We start from the raw sequence: 9819 nt of genomic DNA, 5'->3' as shown, positions 1-9819 counted from the left end.
TCCCTTTTGAGTTCAGCCTCTATTGTGAGCATTCCCAAAATAGAACTTGTGTATAGACAACTATATACCTGTATGTCAAAATGGTGTTTAGTATTCTATCTCTTGTCCCCTTTCTGATCAAAATAATATTAATTATTACAAAAAACAGATTCTGTTTCCAAAGGTTTGTTAACAAGAACAATGACAACATGATTGAATATATCTATATATTTTTTACTTTTTAGTTAATGATTCTATGATTCTAAAGAATATTACAGTCTAATCAATAAAACGTTTCCATTTTTTAAACAATCTACTTGTGTTTTTATATGGGCCTCGCAGTTCTAGCACTAAAAATGTATAAATCCAACATAGATTTAAAGCAGTGCAGGCTAGAGCAGGAGTACTGAAAACTGTTTCCCCATGGCAGAAAATCCTGGGAGTATCCTTGAGGGGCAAGGGAATTAACTGGGGAAATGTAATTTACATCTTGCACCAATTTGAATGAATCTGGCCCATTGTTCATAATGATAGCTCTTCTATCTGCTTTCTTATGCTGAAGAAAAGAACACAGTTGAGAGAATTAAGCAGATGAACAGGCTTTATATCCATTATATCAGGCATGCTTGGAATGTAATTGACAAGCTTGTTGCTTTACATATTAATTCAGTGAGTCAACACTTCATACAGGGTGTAAGAGATCCTTTATTATTCTTTTCATTGTTTCGTATTTTGAGATGTTTCAGTTTTCAACAAAACATGGAAAATGTTTAACGAACTGTTGAATTAGGTTCCCAGCTTGCTTGTTAAATACAACTAAAACATGAAAAATGTCTAAAAACAAGCTATTTTCCAACATTGACATTTTCCTTGTTTTGAAAAATTAGGTAACAAATTATGAAAAATCCCGCTTTTGAAGGAACCATGGAAAATGTGGTTAATGTCAGTTTCCCTGTGAGTAAACATTTTCATTTGTCGCTCTCCATTATGTAGCAACATAAAATAATTAATATTCTATGTTCTCATATTTGACAAATTTTTATTTATTTGTTACATTTTTTCTAGCTCTATACAAACTAAGGTCCTGATCCTGCAAAGACTTATTAATATGCTTAATTTTACACATTTAGTGTATGTCTATATGAAAGTTTGCTTGGGTATGTCTACACAAGCTACAATCACACCTGTGTGTAGACATAGTATGTGGGCAGTGAATAGTACTATTCACAGTGCAAACAGTTAAGCACATGCATACTTCTTTGCAGGATCAGGCCTGAGATAATGTCATGATTTTGATAACCTTCTGTGAGTTAGACTTCCAGGAAAGTATGTCCTCATCTGTGTACTGTCATTATTTTCCCCATGGCCTTTACAATAGTTTTATAGGAGATTCAAAGAACATGTTTACTGTTTTGTTTTAAATTCTGAAATATTTATTTACTTTTTCCATGTAGACAAAATGCCAATCGCTTAATAGCCTAAGCAACTCAAACAGATGCTTCTGTGGTGCCACTACTTATAGCACATGAAACTGTGCAATACCCTATTCCCTTCTCCTAACCCACGCAGCCTACAGGCTGGGAGAAAAAATGGACCTTGCAACATGTGTGGAAAGTTAATAAATTGCATTCTGGTGGACCAAGGGGGAAGTAATTCCCGACCAAAGGGGCCTCTATAGAGAACTCCCTGCCAGCAGCTCCCTCTCATTTATGATTTGATTATAATGGAGTTAAATCTCTCAGTGAGATGAACAGACTAATGTTCTATAACTTGTTCCTCGTAATGGGCAATTAGTAACAACAAAACATTTAATTACAAAATAATCACACAAAAATCCAGATGCATTAATCATTACAATGAAGACATTAAGTCAAATAGGACACATATTTTCAATTAAAAGCAATCACAACTCAGACACAAATCACTGCATGTTCATTCCGCTATATGTTGTGCAGCTGGTTTGCCCCTCAAATTTTTTCTTTCAGACTTTAAAATATTCTGTAGTATTATTCAGCACTGAGATATATAAAAATCAGAAGGGGGTCATCTAGAAAGACAATGAATTCTAGTAGGTTTACTTAATTTTGTCAATATTAAATTTGCTGGTTCCATACATAGGTAGTGACTTTTCGTAAGAGACTGGCAATCCTTACCATTCCATTTTATTTTACACTAGAAAATAACATGGATAGTTATCACATTTCACACACAGTTTTGGAACAAGTGAGTTCCTTTAAGGAAAATACTGTGCATCTGTGCCATTTCTAGATTTGTATTCTTTAACCTGAGCAAAATCCTCACTCTCTCCCACATTGATTTCTGGATTCATTTACAGACCGTCTAATTTAGCAAATTGCACTACACTGTAACTTCTACTGTTGCTACCACCAGTGGTGAATCACAGGCCTGAATTTTATCAGCAATTGAATTAGTGCTGGCAACACTTGTGTATAGCTGCATTTTTGTGTGTGAACATGAAGTGTATTACGAGTATGATAGATCCTTCTAATGGTGCTTGCAACAACAAGATCCTCTAATATAGTCCGAGCTTAAGAGTGAGTGCATTGTGATAGTGGACTCTGCTAAGTTAAAGAACTAAGTTAAAGAACTTACGAAGTTAAAGAACTAAATGATGTATTAGAGAAAACTGTCAATTTGTAATATAATGATGCAAGAGCTGCTATGACTATCCTGTGCATACTGTGTTTGAAACCACACTAGCAACGATTATGTTCAGACATGGTTATTGTTAGTAAGGCTCTAGCATTGTTTCCTTGAGCAGTGCAGGCAAAGGGTTTCTTTTTCCCTCTCTCTGTGATGGAGCTACACTACCAGGAATACCCCTGCCCTGAGCATGGCTGCACTTTACGTCACAGGGAGGAGGTGCCGCAGAAAAAATATTACAGCCTGAAATTGAATTTTAGTCTCTATAAGGCTGGAGAGGTTGCATTTCAACTACCACCACCTTCAGCCCACCCATTCCGCATCCCCTCGACCCAGTCCTTTATCTCCTGACCGCTGTACTGACGCTTGGGCCCACAGGGAGGCCTCTCCAGAGTTCAGTGAGGGGGAGGAGATGATGCCATAGAGGTTGCTGAGGACAGTATTCCACACAGAATTGGAGAGATCTACACACAAAGGGTTCCTGCAAGTATCTACAAAGCATGATCAGGGCCAGAGCAGTGCCAGGGCACAAAATACTGGTGTATATGTGTCCATACAAGCTATTATTCCAGGGAGGCTACTCTTATTATTTGTGATCAAGATGACTTTTCAATGGCCCTCTTCAAGCCTTAAGAAGACACTTGTCTGTGATAATAGAATACAAAGAGGAATATAACTAGCACATTAAAAAGTAGTGTGGGCCTGATTCACCTCTAATATACCAGCTTTATACATCAGTGTAACAACATTAAGTTGCTGGAATTACTCCTGATTTACACTAGTGCAAGTTGGAAGAGAATCATAGGACTGAATGGGACCTTGAGAGGTCATCTAGTCCAGTCTTCTGCACTCAAGGCAAGGCTAAGTATTATCTAGACCATCCCTGACAGGTGTTTGTCTAACTTGCTCTTTAAAATCTCCAATGATGGAGGTTCCACAACCTCCCTAGACAATTTATTCCAGTGGTTACCCACCTCTGACAGTTAAGAAGTTTTTCCTAATGTCCAACCTAAACCTCCCTTGTTGCAATTTAAGCCCATTGCTTCTTGGCCTTATCCTCAGAGGTTAAGAAAAACAATTTTTCTCCCTCCCCCTTGTAACAACCTTTTATGAACTTGAAAACTGTTATCATGTCCCCTCTCCGTTTTCTCTTCTCCAGACTAAACAAACCCAATTTTTTCAATCTTCCATCATAGGTCATGTTTTCTACACCTTTAATCATTTTTCTTGCTCTTCTCTGGACTTTCTCCAATTTGTCCACATATTTCCTGAAACGTGGCACCCAGACCTGGACACAGTACTCCAGTTGAGGCCTAATCAGCATGGTGTAGAGCAGAAGAATAACTTCTCATGTCTTACTTACAACACTCCTGTAATACATCCCAGAATGATGTTTGCTTTTTTTGCAACAGTGTTATACTGTTGACTCATACTCCTTTCTAGGCGGTCATTTCCCATTTTGTATGTGTGCAACTGATTGTTCCTTCCTAGGTGGAGTACTTTGCATTTGTCCTTATTGAATTTCATCCTATTTACTTCAGACCATTTCTCCAGTTTGTCCAGATCATTTTGAATTTTAATCCTATCCTCCAAAGCACTTGCAAACCGCGCCCCCCCCCCCCCCAAGCTTGGTATCGTATACAAACTTTATAAGTGTAGTCTCTATGCCATTATCTAAATCATTGATGAAGATATTGAACAGAACCAGAACCAGAACAGATTCTTGTGGGACCCTACTCGTTATGCCATTCCAGCATGACTGTGAACCACTGATAACTACTCTCTGGGAACGGTTTTCCAACCAATTATGCACCCATCTTATAGTAGCTCTATCTAGGTTGTATTTCCCTAGTTTGTTTTTGAGAAGGTCATGCGAGACAGCATCAAAAACCTTACTAAAGTCAAGATATACCACATCTACCACTTCCCCCTATCCACAAGGCTTGTTACCCTGTCAAAGAAAGCTATCAGGTTGGTTTGACATGATTCATGCTTGACAAATCCGTGCTGACTATTACTTAACACCTTATTATCTTCTAGATGTTTGCAAATTGATTGCTTAATTATTTACTCCATAATCTTTCTGGGTGCAGAAGTTAAGCTGACTGCTCTGTAATTCCCCGGGTTGTTCTTATTTCCCTTTTTATAGATTGGCACTATATTTGCTCGTTTCCAGTCTTCTGGAATCTCTCCCATCTTCCATGACTTTTCAAAGATAATGACTAGTGGCTCAGATATCTCCTCAGTAAGCTCATTGAGTATTCTAGGATGTATTTCATCAGGCCCTGTGGACTTGAAGACCTCTAAGTCTAAGTAATTTTTAACTTGTTTTTTTTCCCTATTTTAGCCTCTGAATCAGCACCTATATTTCATATAACTTTCCAGTGCTTTTCTTTCCTCTGTTCCTTTACATGTTGCACCTCCTTTATATTTTTATTTCCATTCAGGATACATAACATCAGCATATAAAGCAGAAATATGATCTGGCCAAAATTTTGGATAAGTGCTTGTATTTGTATATACATTTTAGGTTAAGGGATCAATTAAAAATTATTTACTTGTATTCCTAATATCACCATAGATTAATACACATGAAAAAGGTTTACAAACTCTCATTTATTTGTCACTATTTATATTGCTAGTTTTTCTGTCTGAGGTGAGAATTTGCGGAAGCTGACAGAAAAGCAGCATTATTATATCCAGTAGAGTTTAGTATTAAAGCTCATTGTGGTAGGGAAGGAAGGTTCTGACAGTACATATGAGAAAGAAGAAAGATGTTCTTGTGGCTAAGGCACTTGACTAGGAAATGTAGGTTGAATTCCCAGTTTTGCTATGTCCCTGTGTGACCTTACATAAATCACTTAATCTGTGCTTCAGTTCTCTGTTGGTAAAATGAAGATAATATTGCCCTGCCTCACTGGGGTCTTGTGAGACTTAGCAAATATTTGTCAGTGCTCAGATCCTGTGGTGATGTGTTCAAATAAATACATTCAGTACAGGCTGTGGAGTTAGGTGATGTAGGTTTTATTCTTGACATTGATTTCCTGTGTGAACTTGAATACAGGATTAATAATGACTAATAGTAAATGTGTTGGTGAAATCTTTTTCTACAGAATTATACCAATTTTATGTAATTTGGTTGCTCTTTGTTGCTCTTACAGGAGCAATGTGGAGCCACTCCACCCTGCAGAGGAGCTCTAGGAGGGACTACATTATACTTTTTAGAACGAGATATCACCTTCTTTTAGTGCACCTTTGCTCAGTTCAGCTATACTTTGCATTCACCATCAGCAGGTGACTAGATCCCTAACACTGGAGGTTAGCTGGGGACCTGACTCAGTCTGCAGTTGTCTCTCTCACTCATTACTACAGAACAAGAGCAGTAGATGCCACACTCTCTGTTTGCCTTTCAAGGTGTGCTGAGTCAACCATCCCACCCCAGATATTAGGAAAACAATAACGATTAGTCCACTCAATATGCAGCAGACTTCTTTATAAACATTTCCTACAACAGAGCCCCAGGTCTAGTCATCACTAATTTTGTACCTCAAATCTTCCCTGTGCAAGCGCAGTATAATAAAACTCTCTGTCATTCTGCACAGAATCTGGGCATGGACAGGTTTACATAAATTGCCATCCCAAATTAAGAATCCTAGAAAGTTGTGGAGTTTTACTTCCATATATCTATTGATTATGTTAAGAACCTTCAACTTCCATACCTTATAATCTTGTGGGAAAGAAAAGAAAATCTTGTGGAATTAAATCAAAAGTGAGGCTGTCGTTATTGGCATTCCATGGTTCATAGTTATAGTAGTATTTTTAGTTTGCTGACAAGTATTTTTGAACAAAAAACATTGTTGTGATTTCACTATAGTTTAAATAGTACAGACAAACTCTATATATTTGGCAAGGTTTCCTTTCCTGAAGGCTGTAGATGGATTACAAACAAGGATACTTAGTGTATCAGTTATCGTTTAATGGACCTTTAATAAAAGTAAATTGATTTGAAAGAATATATTAGCTTGTTTTGGTTTGGCTGAGTTTTTGTTTTTGAGGTTTGTTTTTACTCTAGAGCATCCAAGGTATGCCAGAAAATCCTTTCCAAAGACTCTTCAATAATGCTGTTGCAAAAGTGTCAATGTATTTCTCATATAAAACTATACTGAAGTTTAGGTCAATATGACATTTTACTGGTAAATAATAATAATGAGATAAAACAATATGTAAAAGTTCATTAATCATGACGCTCTACAGGGTGTAGCTGAAAACGGAGCAGAGTTCTATTGTGTATGTTTTAATTTTTATTATATTTTTATGATTATTTAGCTCAGCCCTGATACACAAAAACATAATCCCTGCACGCTAAAGCCCCAATCCTGCAAACAAACACATATGCACATGCTTAATTTTATTACCATGAGTAGTGCCATTGATTTCATTGAGACTACTCACCGTTAAGTTTGTGCATCTATTTTGCAGGATTAGGGTTTAAGAATTTACAATCAATGTAAAATAGATAACAGTTCAGATTTATAATTCTCCATTGCACCAGATAAGGACCTCTCCCAGAATTGTGCAGTTTCCCTTTTTAAAAACAGAATTTCCTTATTTAATGGATAATCGTAGAAAGCTTGGTAGAAGAAGTGCATGTTGAGTAGGGATGGGAATGAACAAAGAGTTGTGAATTGCTGCCCTAGGGGTATGACTACACTACGGGATTATTCCGATTTTACAGAAACCGTTTTTTTAAAACAGCTTGTATAAAGTCGAGTGCACGCGGCCACACTAAGCACATTAATTCGGCGGTGTGCATCCATGTACCAAGGCTAGCGTCAATTTCCAGAGCATTGCACTGTGGATAGCTATCCATAGTTCCTGCAGTCTTCCCTGCCAATTGGAATTCTGGGTTGAGATCACAATGCATGATGGAGCAAAAACAGTGTCGCGGGTGATTCTGGGTAAATGTCGTCACTCAATCCTTCTTCTATGAAAGCAACGGCAGACAATCATTTCGCACCCTTTTTCTCTGGATTGCCCTGGCAGACACCATAGCATGGTAACCATGGAGCCCGTTTAGCCTTTTGTCACTGTCACCGTATGTGTACTGGATGCTGCTGACAGACACGGTACTGCAGTGCTACACAGCAGCATTCATTTGCCTTTGCAAGGTAGCAGAGACGGTTATCAGCCCTATTGCACTGTCTGCTGCTTTGGAAATTGGCGATGACGGTTACCAGTCATATTGTACCGTCTGCTGCTGTCATGGGTGCTCCTGGCTGGCCTCGCTGAGGTCAGCCGGGGGCGCATGGACAAAAATGGGAATGACTTCCCAGGTCATTCCCTTCTTTATGTTTTGTCTAAAAATAGAGTCAGTCCTGCCTAGAATATGGGGCAAGTCTACTAGAGAACCAGAGAGCACAGCCGCTCCGGGTCAGAGCCCCAGATATCCCGCAGAAATGATGAGCTGCATGCCATTCTAGGGGGTGCCCCTGCAACAACCTCACCCGTTGCTTCCCTCCTCCCACACCCGTCCTGGGCTACCGTGGCAGTGTCCCCCCATTTGTGTGATGAAGTAATAAAGAATGCAGGAATAAGAAACACAGACTTTTTAGTGAGATAAAATGAGGGGGAGGCAGCCTCCAGCTGCTATGATATTCCAGGCAGGACATCTCCATTACTCATTAAAGGGTGGGGGGAGAGGAGCACAGCCTCCCACTGCTATGATAGTCCAGAATCTCCATTAGACATGAAAGTGGGGGGGAGAGGAGCTCAGCCTCCAGCTGCTATGATGAGGACGGTTACCAGCCCTATTGCACCATCTGCCAGGACTGAATCTCCAGGACACAACACTTAAAGAAGGGAATGACCGGGAGTCATTCCCATTTTTGCCCAGGTGCCCCCGGCCGACCTCACAGAGGCCAGCCAGGAGCACTCACAGGATGATGACGAGGACAGCTATCAGTCATATTGTTCCGTACCATCTGCCAGCGGGGAAGGGAGGGGAGAGGATACTGCTGTTTAGCGCTGCAGCACCCCGTCTACCAGCAGCATCCAGTAGACATACGGTGACATTGAAAAGAGGCAAGAAACGATTTTTTCCCTTTTCTTTGAGAGGGGGCAGGGGGAGTAAATTGACGACATATTCCCTGAACCACTGGCGACAATGTTTTTGACCCTTCAGGCATTGGGAGCTCAGCCAAGAATGCAAATGCTTTTCGGAGACTGCAAGAACTGTGGGATAGCTCGAGTCCTCAGTCCCCACTCCCACCATGAGCGTCCATTTGATTCTTTGGCTTTCCGTTACGCTTGTCACACAGCACTGTGCTGAGTCCCTGCTGTGGCCTCTGTCTGTCATAGCCTGGAGATTTTTTCAGATGCTTTGGCATTTCGTCTTCTGTAACGGAGCTCTGATAGAACAGATTTGTCTCCCCATACAGCGATCAGATCCAGTATCTCCCGTACGGTCCATGCTGGAGCTCTTTTTGGATTTGGGACTGCATCGCCACCCGTGCTGATCAGTGCTCCACGCTGGGCAAACAGGAAATGAAATTCAAAAGTTCACGGGGCTTTTCCTGTCTACCTGGCCAGTGCATCCGAGTTCAGAATGCTTTCCAGAGCAGTCACAATGGTGCACTGTGGGATACCGCCCGGATGCCAATACCATCGAATTGCAGCCACACTAACCCTAATCTGACATGGCAATATCGATTTCAGAGCTACTTCCCTCGTCAGGGAGGAGTACAGAAATCAGTTTTAAGAGCCCTTTATATCAATATAAAGGGCTTCGTTGTGTGGACGGGTGCAGGGTTAAATCGGTTTAACGCTGCTAAATTCGGTATAAACGCGTAGTGTAGACCAGGCCTAGGAAAAGGCTGCTTTTCCAGGTATAAGGAGTGCTATGGAAAGGAGTTCAAATACAAGGACAAGAGAAAGCTACAAAGAAAGCAGTTAAGAGGGAGGTTCAGTTGTGAGGACTGCTAAATCCATCAAGATTTTTTTTTAAACTGTATCTTTTGGATGTGATCTATATTTATTTCTTCTAATTTATCTATACAGGAAAAATCTTGGTCCATAAAGCATAAAAGTAAAAGTGCTGGATAGCAAAGTTTAGACAACTGAAACATGCAACAAAAACCAATTCCTTTCTGATATATAGTGAAAGGCAACTTAGAGGTA

Source organism: Mauremys reevesii, linkage group 1, assembly GCF_016161935.1.
Source record: "Mauremys reevesii isolate NIE-2019 linkage group 1, ASM1616193v1, whole genome shotgun sequence".
NCBI lineage: Eukaryota > Metazoa > Chordata > Testudines > Geoemydidae > Mauremys > Mauremys reevesii.
Note: the sequence above shows the minus strand (reverse complement) of the source record.